This window comes from Pinus tabuliformis, chromosome Q, assembly GCF_031772625.1.
Source record: "Pinus tabuliformis cultivar Carrire ecotype Pingquan chromosome Q, CPIR1, whole genome shotgun sequence".
Lineage (NCBI taxonomy): Eukaryota > Viridiplantae > Streptophyta > Pinopsida > Pinales > Pinaceae > Pinus > Pinus tabuliformis.
Window position 1 is genome coordinate 351,476,565 of NC_142296.1, and position 20,988 is coordinate 351,497,552.

Here is a 20,988-nt window from a genome sequence, read left to right on the forward strand (position 1 = left end):
AGGCATTTTTGGAGGGAATTAGGCAAAGAAACTCTCGGGGAAGGAGGCATACGAAGTGTTAACTTGTCTATGGCATGTAGCCACTGAATTAGGGTTTGATGAGCCTTAAAAGTACTGATTTGAATTATGGGAGTGATGTGCCCAAATGGATCTGTAACACCTTTGCAATACTCATAAACCTTCATTTTCATGATCACCATTCCTGAACCTTGTATCATCAGTCAAATTTTGTCTTCAAAATCATTACACTCGTTTCGTGTTGTTGATGGGGGATACATCAAGGCCCTCCTACGATGAGTCACTTCTTGTTGACATTAGCACATTATCCAATAAGTTGACTTAGAAACACCCTTCCAGTACCTTGAGGCTTGCATACATCAATGGCAATTTTCTCGCTTCCGCCGATAGGTTGACATCATTGGCCTTCAACCGAAAGACCTTTTATGGTGTTCAACATCACAACATCTATTGACACCATGCAAAATGTATTGTAGTACCTTGAGAATAATTATCATTATCGGTGATTTCTCTCATGTCTGTTAATGCCTTACATCATTGAATGGTAATCAGACAGTGTCTTTCCATGTTTGAATTTAGATCACATATTCACATGGTTAGACTCATACTTGAGAGAATGATTGGATGAGATAGAAGACCCTGGATCTAGTTTCAACTATCCGGGTTGTTATTTCAAGAGAGTACTAAATCATCTGTACAACGGCTTTACATGGATGGCAATCCTATCATGGGTCTGTATCTGTAGACTACTATGTGATTTATGTACATGTAATGAAAATTTTATATGCCAAGTATGGGTATGCCCTCTCTCAGTAATTCATTAAAAGTTCAAAAAAACATAATACTATGTATTGTAATCTATATAGGTCACCATCCATTTTAGGTCCTCCCCATCACATCGTAAAGCATATCACTCAACATTATCATTTTCAACTTCATGCTTTAGGGGGAAACTACACAGGTATATTTAGGTACATCACTCCTGACATTCAGATCAATACAATCAGGGCTCATCAAAACTGGATCCTTCCATCCATGAAAGTTTCCTAGCTTGAAGCCTTGCTAAAATGACTCTTCAGGACACTATCGCAGCCTTGGTCAAGGGTTACTGCATTGCAGAGTAGGTAGACTCATTCAGGCCTGCAATGTAGTGAACTTAGGCCCTCTTTGACTTGCCCTGGGCAAGATTGAGCAAAATTTGCATAGGGTTTGGGGAATATTCCTTGATTTTAGATCATTCTAGAAGGATCCCATCTCTTATCTCCTCCTATGATCTCAAATTTGGATAGGATAAGGCAGGGAAAATTTAAAGAACCCCCCCTAAATTTACATGTATAATAAATGGGCGAATCTCCATGGTATATAGGAAAAATGGAAGGCGATTTTATCAATAATATGATATGTATATATAATTTTTTGGCGAATCTCTCGCCAGGCATGGCGAATATTTTACTCAATTATAAAATCTTGTGTTTATTGAATACACAGATGAAATCATTGCATTTTTTTAAAATATCTTTTGAAATCAAAATTACCGAAATTACATATCGATAACCTAGTGGGTGTAGGATAAAATTCACCCGTGCCATTCACAAAAAGCATGAGAAAAAACCTAATACTATATATAAAACCAAGAAAAATTCAAATTCATCACTTCTAGGGACCTCGTAACCACCCTGCCAATACACAAGTATGTTCCTATTTGCAATTAGAAAAATTACCCAAATTATAATCTGTTTACTCTAGCATATGTTGGAAAGTTATAGAAGGATGACTAGTGCAATCAATCAATTCCTTTTATCCCTAGATTTGTTTCAGTTTAAAATAGAAGTATACAAATATACTTGTCCAATGTCTATGCCTTAACCATTCACCTTAAGATGTTTTTACAATATAATTTCCTAAGTCTATTTAATATCTTCATTATCATAAAAACCAACCTATATCCATCTTAACTCCACATCTACCACTCTTAGGGGGATGAAATCTATTTATCCCTCTGAGCACTTGGTAGACCCAGAATTAAGATGGATGTAAGATGATAGAATTTCCCCATTAAATAGTCTATGCTCACATGAATACCATGGTATTACCATGGGTTATCATAAACCTGGAGCGTAAAAATTACTATTAGTAATTTATAAAAATTAATAAAATTAATAGTTGATTTTTATTTTATTTTTTATTTTAACCAAGCTAAAATGTTTAACATGCATTAAATTACAACATCTATTTTTACTCTTGATCAGATCAAATATTTTTTCACTCTATGCTAGTTTGCATATCACGATATTTGATACCTCTCGAGGGTTAGTAGATCCAGAGTAAAGATGGATCTATGCTGGTTTAATTCCCCCATTTAAATAGGCTACATTCCAGGTGAATACCATGGGTCAATACCATGTGCCATTTTTATTTTTATTAATACTAATATTAGGGTTAATAATTTTTTTTTGCATGGTATTAATAACAATCTAGTGCATGGTATTTGTCCCATAGTATTTTGCCCATAGGTTTCACCTAAATATAACTCATTTTTTGAGTGTTCATAAATATAAGGTGACTTATGGAGTAAATATAAAAAAAATGTTTTATTTGTTTACCATACCTCTCATTTATTTATATTTTTATTAATTTACCATACCTCTTTTACAAATTGAGTGTTCGTAAATATAAGGTGACTTATGGAGTAATTATAAAAAAATGTTTTATTTGTTTACCATACCTCTCGTTTATTTATATTTTTATGAATTTACCATACCTCTTTTACAAATATGGTATTTGGCCCATAGGATTCACTTAAATAAAACCTCTTTCTTGAGCCTTCATAAATAGAACGAGGGTTATGGACTAAATATAAAAAAGAGGTTTTATTTATTTACCATGCGTCTAGTTTATTTATATTTTTATTTATTTACCATACCTTTTGAGTAAGTATAAAAAGACGTTTTATTTATTTACCATACCTCCACTTTACTTATATTTTTATTTGTTTACACCCTTGCATGTATATAAGGTGACTTATGGAGTAAATATAAAAAATGTTTTATTTATTTACCATACCTCTCATTTATTTATATTTTTATTAATTTACCATACCTCTTTTATAAATATGGTATTTGGGCCTTTGGCCCATAGGATTCACTTAAATAAAACCTATTCTTGAAAATGGGCGAATGGAAGGTTGTAACTCCTAATTTCAAGGGCTAAATTTACCTTTTTTACCCTCTCCCTTAAAATAAGGTGGGCTATTTTAGGTGATTTGTAAAAATGTACTATGATACAAAATATTCGCCCACTAAAAATTTAAAACCCCTTAATTTTGCCAAAGGGCGAACATTCGCCCCTAAAATTTTCTATGGGATAAGGATCAATTAACATCTTATCCTCTCATCCCTTGCTCCATGGAAACTAACCCCAAGTTTGGAAGGCCATTCAATACCCTCATTTAGGACAAAACCACCTCCATTTCCCTATAATTTGAGCACTCATCATGGTGATCAATGGGCTAGAATTTGAATTTTGTAAGGAAATACTGTTGGTTTGAGATTTGAATTCATATCATGTAATGTTATGCTGCTAGATTGGTGTGATTTTGATGTGGTGAGGGTTGGACTGAAGCTGGATGAGTGGAATAGGATCAAACTGTATTGGGCGAAACTCTTCCTTCTACATTAAGCTTTCATTCATATTCTATCTAATTTAGTCCTAATGATGGACCCCCTTTGGGGTTTGAAACGTCGACAGAATGAGCACCAAACTGTGGATAATCCGGATCATGCCACTGCAAAAAACTACCACAGAAGCTTAAAATCTAACATATCTTCCCTGTACGGAGGGGAAACATGGAAGGAGATCTGTCTTCTCGAAATCTTGAGGATAAAAATTGAGAGGAGAACTGCAGACCTGCAATTTCTTAAACAATGTAGAAACAAGAAAATCATTCGTCCTTTTGCGAAGGTAAATCATAGACTATTTAATCATTATAATAATAAATCATTTTTGAAATTAAGTTTGGCCCTAATTCGAAGTGAAATCAGAAGAACTAGGGCAGCGTTAGAAAAACTAAATCGCTTGGCCCTTTCCACTCATCTAAAACTAACTATGATAATCAGCGTCGATCTATGGAAAATAATTGATGCAAAAGCTGCATTGAAGGCCCAGGCAGAGGGTAGAATTGCCCGGGAAAGACAGTCCAGGAAGCTGTCCAAGCTAGAAGAAGGCGTGGGTTTACCTACTGTGAAAAGCAATCTAGCCTTAAAGGAAGACAGCGCAGAAACGATTCCAATGATTCCAGCAAGGGACAACGAAGAAACGAAAGGCAGCAAAGATTCAGACAGCGTAGCAGAGGTTTCCAGCAGAATGAAACGCGCTAAAATCATGAATGATAATGCCTTGAAACGTGCTGAAATCATGAATGATAACGTGAAAACAGAACGCTTGATGGTTCACTACGACAACCCAATGGTTTCCTACGTTGTTCCATGTGACTGCGCTGTTCCCTGCGAGCCACCAAAACCCATAATGGACATCTCCCACGCTGTTCCCTTCGGTTCCAGTCATTCCTGTAACAGCAGCAACATAAATCACGCTTGTAGTAACAACAGCAGTATCACGGTGAGCTGCGCTGTCTCGGGCTTTGACAAGGGGCCTAACAATGCTAGTTACGACAATGATTTTAATAACACCAACAACATAAAACACGCAGGTAGTAACAGCAGCAGTATCAACGATGACAAGAGGCCTAACTGCGCTAGTTACAACAATGATTTTAATAAATCCGGTGCAAGCATAATTGAAGATGAAAATGATTTTAATAAATCTGGTGCAAGCATAATCGAAGATGAAATTGATTCCATTATGGATGAAACTATCAAGGATGTTGAAATCAAGAACATTATATATAAGGACAGAAGCAGCATAGAAGATGTTGGAACTAATGCAGATTGTAGAATTATTAAAAATGATAATGCTACAGGTGATAATCAATTGAGAGAAGAATCTAATAATCCGGACAATGGTAGGTTTGTTACTGGGAACCCCAATGTTCCAAAACATGATAAGAGAGTCGTTAATCTCTCATCCATAATGGTCACTTATGAAGAAATCAATATCCTTAGCAAAGGATTGGGATTTGCCGTCTCTCCTAAGAACATTCCATTTGAAAGCATCATCTGCAACATTGAGAATGAGACTCGAGGCCTTTCATCAAACAATAAAGAGATATTAAGACAAGAATGTTCTATAGCTATGTTGAGGTCTAAGCACCCAAAGAGTAACCTAAATAAAGAGGGGCGAGAGGCTCTTAGATCTCTCCGAAACAATGATAAGATAGTTGTTCTTAAAGCTGATAAAGGAGGGGCCACTGTTGTGTTAAATAAGGAAGATTACATTCATAAAATGAATGAGCATTTAAATTGTGGGAGTTATAGAAGAGTCAACTCCAACCCTATTCCCAAGGTGATAAAACAAGTCAAGAAAGCCATCATGGAAACTAACCTGGAAGATAAAATAAAAAAGAAGCTGATTCCCTCCTGTGAGGTTATTCCTAGAATCTATGGATTACCAAAAATCCATAAGGAAGGGGTCCCTCTTAGACCAATTGTTAACACCATTGGTTCCCCTACCTATGAATTGGCTAAGTATGTAGCTAAGATCCTAAAACCTCTGGTTGGTAACACGGACTCTTTTATAAAAGACTCAAATGATTTTGTAAAGCTTATTAAGAATAAAAAGGTGGATAAAGATGATATTCTAGTAAGTTTTGATGTGGTTTCTTTGTTTACAAAGATTCCTCTAGATGAAGCTGTTCATGTTATAAAGATGGCCACCGATCCTGAAACAACAAAGCTTGCAGAAATTTGTTTACGGTCCACTTTTTTCAGTTTTCAAGATCACTATTATGAACAAATATCTGGAGTCGCCATGGGTTCCCCACTCTCACCTATTGTCGCCAACTTATACATGGAGTACTTCGAAAGAAAAGCCCTTGACTCATACCCTTTGAAGCCAGCTTGGTGGAAAAGATTTGTTGATGACACTAACCTGAATTGGACTCATGGTAAGGCGAAACTGGAGAGGTTTTTCAATCATCTTAACTCTATATCTTCTGAAATCAAATTTACTATGGAGCTCGAAGAGAACGGTAAGATCCCCTTTCTTGATGTTCTGATCAGTAGAAAAGAGGATGGTACTTTGGGACACCAGGTCTATAGAAAGAAAACTCATACTGATAGCTATCTTCATGCTGACTCTTACCATCATCCTTCCCAAAAATCTGGCGTCTTAAACACTCTAGCTGTTAGGGCTTTCAGAATTTCTGACCCGGATCACCTAAAAGAAGAGATTGAACACTTAACCTCTGTCTTCAAAAGCCTTGGATACAAGGAGTGGAGTATCAGGAAAGCTATAAGAAGAGCTCAGGATAAGGTCCTCTCTAAGCATCCTCCTGAAGACAAGAAAGAAAATCATGGGAAAGTTTACCTTCGATTCATCCAAGGGATTACAGATAAGATTGCAAAAATTTTAAGGAAGAATAACAGAAACAGTCAATTTACAACATGTGGAACTATAAGGCAAATGATGAGGTCGGTTAAGGATAACATTGATTGTCAACAACTCAAGGGTGTGTACAAGATTGATTGCTCTTGTGGCAAGAGTTATATTGGGGAAACATGTCGGTATCTGAAGGTAAGACTAAAAGAGCACGCAACTGATATAAAGAATGAGAGGTCCCGTACATCAGCCCTTGCAGAACACTCGTCCAAAACCAAACATCATATGTGTTTGGAAGACGCTAAAATTATTGCAAGAGAGGATAATTATCATAAAAGAAAAATCAGAGAGGCTATCGAAATCATGAAATTTCCTGAGAACCTCAACAGGGACAATGGGAGTGAAATCAGTGGAAATTGGCTTCCCCTGATCAGACAAATAAACCCCTCCATGGAGTATCAAGGGTTTTCATATTAATAAATTTAATGAATTAATTTAATTAAATTTAATTAATTAAATCAAAATTAATTAAATTAAATTAAAATTAAATTAATTAAATCAAAATTAAATTAACTTAAAATTAAATTAATTTTAATTTGATTAATTACATTAATTAAATTAATTTTAATTAATTCTAAATAAAAATAGAAATTAAATAAAATTACTCAAATAAATAATAATAACCTAGAAAATTAACTGAAATAAAATGAAGATTATAAATTAATTAATTAATTAATTGATTGATTAATTAGACAATTAGGGCTTTATAAGCTAAACAATGAAAAATGATAAATAACAATAATAAAATAAAAATTAATTAATCAATCAATTAAATTTAAATTAATTAATAAAATAAAACAATAGAAAGAATTATAAATTTATTACTTAATTAATTTTAAAATTAAATTAAATTAGATTAATTAAATCAAAATTAAATAAATAAATTTAATTATTTTCATTATATTGTTTTTAATTAATTCTAAATAAAAATTAATAAAATTAGTCAATTTATAAACTAAAACAATTAATAATAACCAAAGATTAACATTTGATTAATAAATAAATAAAAGATTATAAATTAATTAATTTAATTAATTAATTAATTGAAAATTAGGGCTAGATAGAAAAATTGGTAAATAACAATAAACAAAGTTAATAATAAAGAAATTTGGATAGCATAAAAATTAAATTAATTAATTAATCAATTAATTTCAAATTAATTAAATAAAAATAAAAATAAAAATAAAAACAATTAAAAGGAATTATAAAATAAATAAATTAAACCTATTTATGAATTAAACTTATCAATTAAAATATTTTTAGGTTCTAGGTAAAACTATAGGAATAAATATATTAATTAATAATTTTTTTTATAGAACTATTATATAAAAATAAAATAATAAATAATAAAAATAAAATAAATAAGAAATCATATATATAAATGTCGGCTTCTTTATAAGAATTAGGGATCTAGGTTTATTTATACCCAGGTCAGAAGACTCTTCTCTCAATAAGCTTTCATTCATATTCTATCTAATTTAGTCGTGATGATGAACCCCCTTTGGGGTTTGAAACCTCGAAAGAATGAGCACCAAACTGTGGATAATCCGGATCATGTCACTGCAAAAAACTACCACAGAAGCTTAAAATCTAACATTAATAAAGTGTTTATTCCTTTTCTCATATGGTCATCCATATCTATGATGATTATGTGTTTCAATCTCTTCAATTCCATTAATTTATAGTAGATAGATCAGGTATGCTTTTATCATTGTTGTTTCTATTTCTGTTAACACACATAGCTTTTGAGCAGTTCCAGTGGAAGCAATCGGAGCAATTCAAAGGGGATTGAGGAAGCGAAAGACTAAAAGTAAGTTCCTTCATCTCATCTATGTACTATAGGAAAATGTTAAACTACTTTATTTCTATTGTTCTAAGTGTAGCTACCCACTGAGGGAAAATGTGTTTATCCGTAGATGCAAATTCCATATAACAATACCGGTAACCAAGTCTTTGAAAGAACATGAGAATCCACTCCATTTGCAAATATTTTTGTCTCCATGATTCAGGATTCCATGTACTTAGTGTTGATCCTCTACTTCCATTCGATGTCTTCATTCATGAAAAGAGTACTTGGCCTTCTAGATTCAGCTTTGTTGATGTCCATTTTGAGAGCAGGATCACATAGCTATCCCAACAAACCTCCACTATGAATCTTAATGTTACTACATCTATGAAAAAATAATAGACAGACCTACAACTCCGATCCTAAATCTCTCTAGGTCCTATGATAGAATATCTACAGAAGCAGCGATGAAAGTGGTAACACAATATTCAATGCGTAGTGTACCAATGAAGAGTTGATCTGTCAATTCCTTTTTGACCTTGTCTCATCAATGTAAATCTTACATTTATGGCCCATACAGACGTGAGTGTATTACCTACCCAGTTCATTCCCCTATTCTGCAAATTATTCCAAGTTGCAGGCTTTCTTATATTCAAGAATTTTACTGAGACAGTTAGGGAATGTATGCAAACCCATCATAAATAGTCATACTACTAGGTTATGCTTTGTCAAATTTCTGGGATCCAATGGATCCCATGGCACTCTTGTTTTTGAGTCTTGTGCAACAAACATAAAGCTTGTATTTTGAGAAAAAGAGTCCCTTGTTTTAGTTTCTCCTTTAGGTGGTTGAGTTATCATCATTTTAATCTCAAGAGATGAGTGACCAACCCAAGTAATAACATTTGAAACCTCCAAGTCAATGTCTACATGGATTGGCTTGTCCACTGATGTTGTCACTAGTAACAATGGTCTTGTTGTGTTGTCATCATTAGCACAGTGCTTAACAACAATTCTTCCTATTAGCACATATAAATACTCTAATAACTTCCTAATCTGGACCTCATTCCATAGATCCATGCACTATTCTTGTAGTATGTAATCAATGGAGAAGTTGTAGAGTATGTCAGTGTAGCTCTAGCTAGGTGTTTTGGATAGAAATTGGCATATACTTTCTATAAATATTTTCGTCTAAAATTCTAATAGTGATTAAGACATCATGCAACGAATGCTGATAAACTAATAAAAGCTTAAAGATCAATCTAGTAATGAATTTTTGTACTTTATTCCTTGGAATTTTATAATGCAGGATCCTCTATTTCTTAAGCATTCGAGCATTATTCTATAGCAGGTAGCATTGTAAATGTTCACGAAATCCCTTTGTCTTAAATGAGCACACATTTTTATGAATATTGTGTTCCAACCATGTATTGTAAGTATTAATTGTTTGTATTATTAGCCTAAGAACATTTCTAGAATAGACTTGTAGTAATGTGGCAGGCATTTGGTAGTAGCTAAAAGAGTTCGCATGAAACCTGAGATAAAGCTAAAGCTTTATTTTCTTACACATTTATGATTTTCTACCGACATGGGTGAAAGTGAATCATTACAAAGCTTAATACTATAAAACATCTAAACCAGGGACATGTTTGACGATGAAAGAAGAAGATACATTGGCACTCCTTTTATTGAAACTTTTAATATTAGATTCTACTATATTGACTTAAAGTTGCAATGATCAGTGGAACAATAATTTGGTAGTTGCAATGGGAATGAAGGTTAAAAAATGGTTTTGGTAGCGTGAATTTCAAGGGAAAATACAAGTTTCTAACATGACAATGACAATGTTTAAGGTAATCTAGAGAACTTTGAATGCCAATAGCGTGGAAAGTTAGGATATTTGAAGGAGTTTTACAAGAAATAGTTTAGTTAGGGAAAAGAAAATTAATCAAGGGTAACGTAGGGCAATGTTGTAGAACTTAAAAGAAGAATATCTATTTATATTTATTGATAAAGTTAAAATAAACAATATGAATGTATATGTTCTAGGGTACATAATTTGGGGTGCATCTCATCTTTTTTAAGTCCTCATATATGGATTGTTAGGGAGGCAATTTAGTGTTGATTATGTATGTTAGGAGATAGTATAAGGGGATAAGAAGTTTGGCATGTGATTATGATATGAGAATATAGGAAATGGGGCAGAGATCCAGATCTATTATGCATTTATCTTCATCCACTAAATATGGATGAAAAAATAGACAGGAAGTACATGTGGGCATAAATAAAGAGGAGGTTGGAAATAGCCCAAATCAACTAGACAATTTTTAATTGAAGAAGACATGAAAAAACCAAAATGGTATCAAAATACCTATTATGGTAGTTAGATGAGACACTTGATATAAGAGACAAGGGAGAGAAAAAATAGGTAAGCCATATCCTATTATGAAGTATGATTTTATAGCTAACCTTCAATAAGAATATGGGATAGAGGGTTATGGAGAAGTCAAGGGAAGACTACAATGAAAGTAATCTATGAAACTTGAATGTGAAACCTTCATAAAGCTAGCATTAGAAAAGAAACCCATTAAAGAAAAATGGTGTTATCAAATCAAGTAAAAGGCATTCAAAATACTTGATAGAAACAAAGTAAGCTATGTAGCAAAGGGTTTTGGCTAAAAATAATTTCTTGATTACACCTTTATTTCTACTACACAAAATGAGAACAATTTACATGGTATTAACAATAATAAGGTAATGATCAATTTTTTTATCAAATGAATAAAAAATACCTTATCATAAAGGAAGAAATCTACATTTACCCATCATAAGGTCACAAGGATTTCAAACTCTAGCAAAGAACATCTAATTTGTATATGGAAGAGATCTTTCTAAATGAAACAATATTTCAATGCTTGGTACATACGAATGATATACAAGCTCGTGATGGAAGTAATTCAAAACTATTCATGCAAGGTAAGTACAACAACCACTTTTATACTTTTATTCATCACTGATGTAAACTAGCAACAATGACCCTCAGTCAATAATATTAAATGGGCAAACATGGGTTTCATAACTTGCAAGTCACACACGAATGAGTCGAAACCAATGCATAAGAGAATGGGTATGAACACCTATGGACACTGAACACTGAGAATTGAATTATGTCCACATAGAAAAATTGTTATTGATCCATTTTATCTTACTGATCGAGATATTCAATAATGCATGCAACCAATTATTGCAGTTGCATTTCTAACAAAATTTAGCAAGTATGCACATTGGAAGATTTCCTGTGAAAAAGGTTCTTCATAATAAAATAATGCTATCATGTCCATTCCCAATGAGGATGTGGCAAAAATCTATTTATGAAGTTTTAAAACAGTAATCCATATCTGTGAAATATATACAAGAAACCAAAATATTGAGATGAACCATGGAAGAAATAAAACTCACTTTTTAGATGAAGCTTCTCTGCAGAAAGCCTGCGAAGAAAAATACCTCAGCATCTTCAATTTGTGGAGTCAGAAAATATAGAGAAAAATTGGTACACAACCATATGATTATCTGTAAATGCAATAGTCAAATATCTGAATGAAGTCTAGAATTACTAAGGATATCTTTCCAAAAAATAAAACTGCAAATTTCTGAGTGAGTTCCATAAGATTAATAAATAAGAGATTGAAGTAAATAAAATAAAAAACGAGTGAAAGTTGGGAAAAATTAAATAAGATTATATATGTATATATATTTTAGATTTCTATGTATTTGCAGGAAGAATTAACCGGGTCTAAAGGGGAAGCCTCTTCTCAAAGAACCCTCTCATATTCAGAAATGTTGGTAGAGTAGATAGTATGGATCCTTGAGAGGGGACACATACTAGTTAGAGCTAATACTGACAGTTGAAGCTCTTTTTGAGATGCACACTATTGGACAACCATGAGTCTACGAAGGACCTATTACAATCCTTAGATCATATGTATGGATACTTGAAACATTATGATTGTTGGCTGGAAATGATGGATGGTAGGTTGGTGAGGATTGAACTGCATTTCAACATCCCTCCAATAACCAGTAGACCCTCGGCAAATAACCAGGAGCAGCTTATCCTAGTGTCTTGGTCCATGTGATGGATCATGTTTATGTTTATGGATTTATTTTTGCAACTGATTATATATATGACCAGATATACCAATATCCTAACTAAGCTCGTTTGAATTTAGTTCTATTAGTTTTGTTAGTTTCCAATTTTCTTTAGAGGTACAATTTTGGTTATGGTTCTATCTTCCCTATGACAGATCGATGAGACATATGATAATATTTCATGTAATCTCCTATTTTTGAAAACTAATAAAATTCACTGCACAAAAAACATATTAAATTATTAAAAATACACGTTAAAAATGATTAAAAATTGTTTTATTACAATTAACTGATGGTAACTTTCACATAGTTAACTGAAATCTTTATCACCTCCCATTATTTACACTCACACAAATGCAAGCACTATGTAATAACTCTCTATGTCTTCGACGAATAAATCACATTTACAATTTTCACAGTCCACTCACCTGAAGTCTGCATATAGAAACATGGTTGCCTTTCATATGACCTCCTCGCATTCCCAGGAGACCCTACAAAAAGGATATGATATCTGAATCATAAAATGCTACTTCGAAAAATTCACATGCTTTTGGGTATGAAATTTAGCATTACTAAAATTTGGTTGTATTTTGTTCACCACATGACAGGGGTAAAACAAATTATTTTTTGTGTCATTTAAAAAGTGATTATGCAAAACCGATCAACATATAACAAAACATTTCACATGAACATATAACAAAATCCAAAGTAAAACACTCTTCAACAAGCTTACTTAGATTCAACAAATATATCATCCCATGGTGAACAACAAGACTATTTTAACTTAAAAGTTTTTTACTAGACTTGTTGGTAGATCATACCCTATTAGTCTTGAGCTTTCATTATCCTTACGATGCTAGCACAGTAATAAATTGTCCCTGATAACCCAAGGCAACACATTGTCTATGGTTTATAGAGGTGAGGGAAGCAAAGAAATATGACTGGTGCCCATAGATGACAACATATTTGTGACAGGGTAACTTTCTCCTAGGATAGAGGATTTAGGAATGGTTCGTTGGAGGCCTTGAACTGGTCAACTCTATTCTATATTACTAGAATATTTGTTTGATTATTACATCAATAGAAATATGAACATGTGTGGAACAAACATAGACACACTTTTTACTGCGTAAATTACCAATTCAAGAAACATCTCCAATCCTACCCATTGTGTATATAAAGACATCCCCTAGCCCATTGTATTACATATGCCTCCTAATTTTGAAAATTACTTCTAATCAGTAATAGTTCATTCTAAGGGAATTGCTTTCATTAGTTTGTTGTATTCCTATTTCCATTTGGACGTTTCCTGTTCTATCTTGAATATAAGAAACTAGGCATTACATTTCATTTCATTGATTGGTTGACGTGAGAGCCACCTCTACTGACATTATCAATAGTTGAAAGTATTATTATCCAGGACAAGCGATGAAGTTAGGCAACTTGTTTCTGCATAGTTTTCTCTATGCAATGTAGCTTTTAGGGCAGATTTCTTAAAGCACTCTAAAAAAATAATTGTTGAGACAAAAAGCTCTAGCAGTAGGCCATACCCTATACTGCGATTCTATCTAGTTGTTGATTACAAAAGCCTAGAAATTGACAATGTCTATTAGGGATACATTTATGCACGCACTAGATGAAAGAAAACATAGGAAAATATGCTCGGTTTCAATGACAACCTCATTTATTCCCAAAATTCCAATGAAACCTTCGTTAACTCATGAGCTCCTCTTGCCCCAATTCCCCAATTATCACTATGGTGTTCCCAGCGAGAATGATATTTCAAAAAAGAAATGAGTCCTCTTTGATTTCACACAAATATAACACAAGAAATAATTCTAAGAGAAAGCATGCATCCCAAGGTCTCTAATTTATAACTCTGCACATAACATGAAAAACAGAGGTAAATATTAAAAAAAATACACAACTAAATGAGCTCTATAGCTTTCTAATTTATATAGAATGTATGTTAATCATGATATAAGAAAGACAGTTTAGAATTCCCTAAAATAAACCAAAAATAGAGAGATGGGTGCCCACAAAGGGAATTTTTTGTCAATGTCATCCCGGGTTTTTAATAAAGAAGAAAAAATCAACAAATTTTGAGCAAGAAGTATAATCAACACACAAAACCCTACTTTTAGTTCAGGTTCCATACCTAAATATGAAACAAATAGTCAATTTCAGTTCTAGCCAGATTGTAAAAATATTAACCCTTGTAGTGGCTATTGAAAATCATGGAGACGTCGAATGGAGAAAGGGCTACATGAACCCTCCATTTTGGAGTGCATGGCATGATAGTTACAATGTTATATTGAGTGTGGCATGGATGACAAAGAATGGCTTCCAAGCCTCTCAGTGTCGCTAATAAATGCCTGAAAATCGAACCGCCCATATCCATTGGCCTTCATAGATAGATAAAGTTGGTGATATAGTGCAATCATGAGCAGAGAAATCCCCATTTTCTTAGCGCCCTGCAATGCCATACCCATATCATTAAGCATATAATATGCAAAAACCCCAGGTGAAAAATCTCGTCCGATAAGCCTCTCTCCAAACAGATGTTCCATCACCTTCGATCCTATTTCTCCCTAGGCAAGAGACTGGTACTCAAACACATCCATCCCAATTTTGTCAGCTAATACAAGGCCCTCCATCAGACCTCCCAGGTTCATCGTAACCATAATTTGATTCACTATCTTGCAGCTCTCGCTTGAGCCTAGAAGCCGTAGATAAGTCCTTAATCCCATAGCCATGAACAAGAAGTCAAACTTCACCACAGTCTTGGTATGGCTCCCCACAAAGATAGCCAGTGTTTTCCTTAGAGCCTTTTTTCCCACTCAACACTGATGCATCCATGAATTCAAAGCTTCTAACTCAATCATCCCATAGCCTGAAACAGGGATTCCAGCTTCACCACAATTTCTACATGAACCTCCAACAAGATAGGAAGAGTGTTTTCCTTATCCTCTTTGTCCCTGCCAGACATTGTCACGTCCACAGATTTGTAGATTCCATAGCCCTAAACAGGTTGTCTAGGTTGGCCATAGTCTCGGCATGCCCCTCTGCCATGATAGCCAAATTTTCCTAATCCCCTTTGTCCCCACCTGACAAAAACACATCCATGGATTTGCATATTTACCTTGACCTTGTGAGGCATCCAGACATAATAGGTAGCCAGTTTTTTGCGCTCTTCTTCCCCAAACATAATAGGTATCCAACTACTTGCACTCATTTTTCCCAAACACATTACAGGTAGCCAGCTACGTGAACTTTCTCCTAGATAATAATGTAGGCATTAAAATAATAATTTAATATAAAATAAGTTTTTGAAACAAAATGTAATTTTAAGCTGAAATTATAATTTTGTTTTATAATTTGTTTCGATAGACTTTATTTTCCTTCTTTTCTTGGTCTTATAGATTATTTTTAGTATTATATACTTTAAAACATCATTTCATTTTATTTCAATAAATGTCTTAAACACCTCTTAGTTATGGTAGTGAGGTTTTTTTAGACTTGTGGCAAGGCATGATAGTATCACCAGTTCCCAACCAGACAAATAGGGGATGCTTAGAAATGAATGAGAGACGCGCGAGTCCAAGTTAAAATTATTAATAGTGTAGAGTAACATTCAGTGGAAACCTTAAGGTACATGAATGATGTTAAAGGTGGAATGAAGAGCACAAGATTACATAAAAACTGTAGAGAAACATTCCTTAATGTTTTCACCATCTTGACCACACTCTATATATGTAAGAAAATCCCCTTAAAGATCTTGACCCACTACATTCTTCAAGCCATTAAAGATCATAAACCCTAATTTTCCCAAGGTTGATCCTTTGAAGACCCTCCAAGGTAGATGCCAAGAGGACCACATCATCAATAAGAGGATAATGGAGACCAAGACATGTTGAAAGAATCAAGGGTTTATGTTATAGGACAAATTGACCTCCTAATCAACTTAGAGGTGAAAGACAAGATGACTGAAACAAAGACCACAATTGCAGGCCTGGAATCCACACTAACGCTCTCTATACACTATCAACCTGCTTTATAAAGCTTGTTACCAAGCATAAAGGAGCGTTAGTCACCCTGCTAACTCATGTTGTTAGACCAGGGGGAGCATTAGTGAACCTAAGGGATGTTCAAAAGGTCATGCCAATGAATCTGCTCATAAATATCTAGATATTAAATCCCTAAATTTGCTCAAGAAAAGCAAGGAAACTCCAAAAATCAAGATATTTGGAGAAATTCCAATCTGAGAATGAAGGAAAATGGGAAAAAGCTTGTAAACAGGGCAAGTTCATGGCTTTTTCCCTAATGAACTCTAGGAGGAGCTTGGCAGCCCCAAATCGATTGCTATATAAGAATTGAGAGGGCCATTGTAAAAGGGTCAGAGCATTTGGAAGGATAACCCATAGAGATGCTGTGAACTGTCATATTCTTGAAGAAGCTAGCTCAAATAGGGAGAGAGAGAGAGTAAGAAGGGGTAAGGAAGGCTAATACAATGGATGGTTGTAATCACTCTTCCATTTTGAATATAGAACTGTAGTTATGTTCCCTACTCCATAGTGTCGGTAATGTTGTTCATTTATTTATTCATTCTGATGCTTGTCGAGATGAGTAGTTAAGTTATACACTAATACATGTTGTGGATTCTTACATTAGCTTTCAGAATTGTATGTTGTGATTGGTTTGCCTTGTCCTTTGTGCAGGAATTGTATTGGCGCTCGCCTTGAAGGAGTTCTTCTTGCTGCATAAAGATCCCCAAGAAAATCTAGAAGGAGCTAAAGGTAATCCTCTTTCCATACCCTGTCAATTTATGTTTGACAGATAAACATGTGTGTAACTTGGTAGCTTTTGCAGATAATCTTACAGTCTGTCGAAGGTCCCAGGAAGACCTTTGAGGGTAGTTTTCAGCCCATGCATTTTACCTCATAGTAGAATTGGCAACTCCGCTAGGGACTATACATCTAGTTCCCGGTCAACCTAGACTCATCTCAGTTCTTCTCTTTCTTCTAAGAGCTTCCTACTTCTTCAAATCCTTTTATGATCCACCATCTATCTTGTTACATCCTACTAGTTTGCATTCTCATCAGAAACTGATCCTAAAGGCCCTCTATTTGAGCTATTTCCCTCACTAACGCAGGTTTCCAATCTACACAAAGATTTATAAAGCTCTCTGCCTGTGTACAGAGAGCGTTAGTGGCCCATCTACCTCTTTGTTTACATTGAAACAGAGCATTAGTCTCCCATTTCCATGTTTTCTAGAAGACTCTGTGGACCAAAAGGGGGGGAATTTGTCTCAGGGGCTAAAGTAAGATTTGCAACAGTATTATGTTAACAAATTTGGTGTCTTGAAAATTTATTTTTAAGAAAATGCTTTAGTGTTTCTCTCTTAAAAGACATTTTTTTTGAAATAAAGACTAATAAATTGTATTGATCCTTCTGTCGAAATAGTTGTAAGCTGATTCATTTTGGTTTTCAGTAGTTGTTAGGAAATATTGGGAAAATAATCTTTCAGTTATGCAAGTGTTGAATGGCTTTAGATGCACGGACGAATCCATGAATGTGTAGAATAAGACTTGTTTGCATAAGAAATTGGAAAAAAAATTCAGAGCATTGTTCTGCATGGTTTATTGAGTCGAGAGTCTCACCATATTCATATGTCAACAACCCTACCAAAGAAAAATAATCAAGTACACTAAAATTTACATTAAAATTAATCAGTTACTCTTTTAAGCAAACCAACATTAGCTAGATTAGGACCTTGGGATAAGCATGTGAGTGAACTGCCCAAGGTTGAAAACCAGTGTCGTTAACGAGTGAGAAATCCTTCTACACTCATATTATCAGGAGCACTCCACTAACAATGGAGAAAAATAGAAGACAACATTGGACTGTAATTGAAGGTAGCATGCCTTCTCTTACAAATCCTTTGGGCATTCTGTGTATTGCGGGTCCCTTCGGGGATTTTGAAACTGAGTCGGGGACTCAGGTATCCTGCCCACACAATGTGCTATCTACTACTATGTCCCCCCTAGTAATGTCTGTGATTTGAGGTATCTCTAGTGGCCAAAACTTCTAGGTACTTACACAAGGTGATTGGGACGGGCTGTCCTGGTATCGAAAACGGACGGATCTACTTTGTCTTCAAGTTTTTGGGAGGGTGCTCGTATTCACGAGAGTACTTGGCCCCTCAATCTAAGGTTCGAGCAAAGCTCTAAAGTAACCGTAACCATACATTTGGTCATCCTTCTCTATTATTCATTGAGATACTAGGTTTCATCTCCAGTGATTGGTGCTTATCAGACGAGGCAATTTCCCTCTATTTGTTGATTGATATATTTAGTGTATTTTTTCTTTTTAGGTACCTTAGTGCTATCGTTTTCGATACTTTAAAGAATATCACATTAAAATTTATTTGATAAAACTTAACGGTCATCGTGGCTACATCCGACCCTCGTCGTCACTCCAGATGATTGTTAGGACTTCCTCCACTCATTATGGAGGATTCACCAAGTTCCACTGACTCGGATTCCTTACCTTTGAGGAATCAGTCTCCTAAATCTCACACAGGATTCGTGTGGACAACTGATGATTCCAGTTTGCCGGAGGATTTCTTCACAGAAGGATTTCTTCCTCACTTTAACACTTCGCTTACAAATCTGTTAGATCTTATCATTGCTCCCATGGTACTTGTACCTCCTTCTTCAATAGGTGGAACTTTCCCATCTATTCACTCGATGCCTCACGGGTTGTGGAATTTTAGAGACACCACTGGTCCTCTACCACTTCCCCAATCGATGGTCATCACAACACCAGTAATGTGGAATCTCGCTATCCCGTTTGTCCCAGGTATGACAACTCACACAACACCTTCTATAAGTGGAACCCAATAGATTCCAGGTCCCACTCCTATGGTGCCACAATTCATACCTTCGACTAGTGCCACATATAGTGCTCTATATAACACTCAATGTGGCACTATGGGCGTGGTTCTAGTTTACCAACAATAAGTTTGGCCGCCAATCTACAGTTCCAACCCCTAGATTCAGATATCTAGGGCAGTTCCCAATATGCACATGCCAGTGGGGAATGTTATAGTGCCCCCTCCATTCTTAGGCATGCATGGACAGTCATTGATTGACATGAGTGTTCCCCTATCAATCAAATCCATATGGTTAGTTTTATGTCGGTTGGGAATCCACAAGGGATGCCCAACCAATCCATGGGGGGACCCTACTCAGACTCAAATGAGTAAAGGGGGCACCACTTATACTGGGGGCAATTTCATACCCCAGTATCAAAATCCTCATGGAAATCCACTCTACAACACCGTACCACAAAGCAATTGCTACACCATGAAACCCATGTACACTATGGGGAACCAAACGATGGGAGGGGCACAGAGCTCCTCAGGTCATCCATCATCACCATGGTCTGAGTCGGGGGCACCCAACAATCTGCCTTTTTTGGCAACGTTGGATATTCTTAACTTATACAAGCTAACAAACGACCCCATCTACTACAACCTACAATGGCCGCCGATCCCGCATAAAATAGTGACAAACATTCCTAAGTTCAACGAAAAACAATGGGAGGATCTGGGCACCCATATCACCACCTACCATCTTTGGAGTGTTTCTAAATCCATGGTGGATGATAGTGTCTGGCTACGTCTTTTTCCCCGCACCCTTATTGGCAATATAGAAAAGTGGTATATTAAGTTACCACGCGCGTCAGGAAATACCTTTGATAATTTAGCGATGGAATTCTTGAAACAATTCCAGCTACCTATCCGCTATGAGACTGGGATAGAGCTCCTTACTTCATTTCATCAGGATACTGCCACCCACATCTTCAATCATATACATGAATGGAGACGTAGGCGGAGGTTAGTCAAATATCCCCTCCCAGAATTTCTCTTAACGAACTGGTTCTGTAGGTCGTTACTTCCACAAATCACTAGAGATGTCGCTTTAGGTGGTGCAGTCACAAAAGACCAATCCATACGTCGTGCCTAGCACTTATATTTGATTTATTCATAGTCTAGCAGTCTCTACGACATAATCCCCCATGCTCTCGGCAACCCCAATCCTCCCACCACTCAGCACCCTGGAGTGCACGCCGACGGGATTGTCAGTGCAACCACTGGGGTCGCTGCAAAACAACTTAGTGGTTCCATTTCCAAGCTGGCAGTGGACCCCTCTACCAAAGCGACTGCTCTTCCTGCCACTGCGATAAACTCTATGTATTCTACACAAAAATCTAGTGGCAAGAACAAGAAGAATAAGAATAAGATTGCCCCTTTTGAAGAGCAATCATCTAAGCAGCCCAACCCGAAATAGAAGGCCGTTGCGCCTACTGATGAGGAAAAGGACAAAGGCACCAAATATCTGTGCAAACTTTGTCTTGAAGACCACGTAACCTGGCGTTGTCCGTGTCTTCAAGAATGCACAAATTACCTTTCCAAAAGAGAT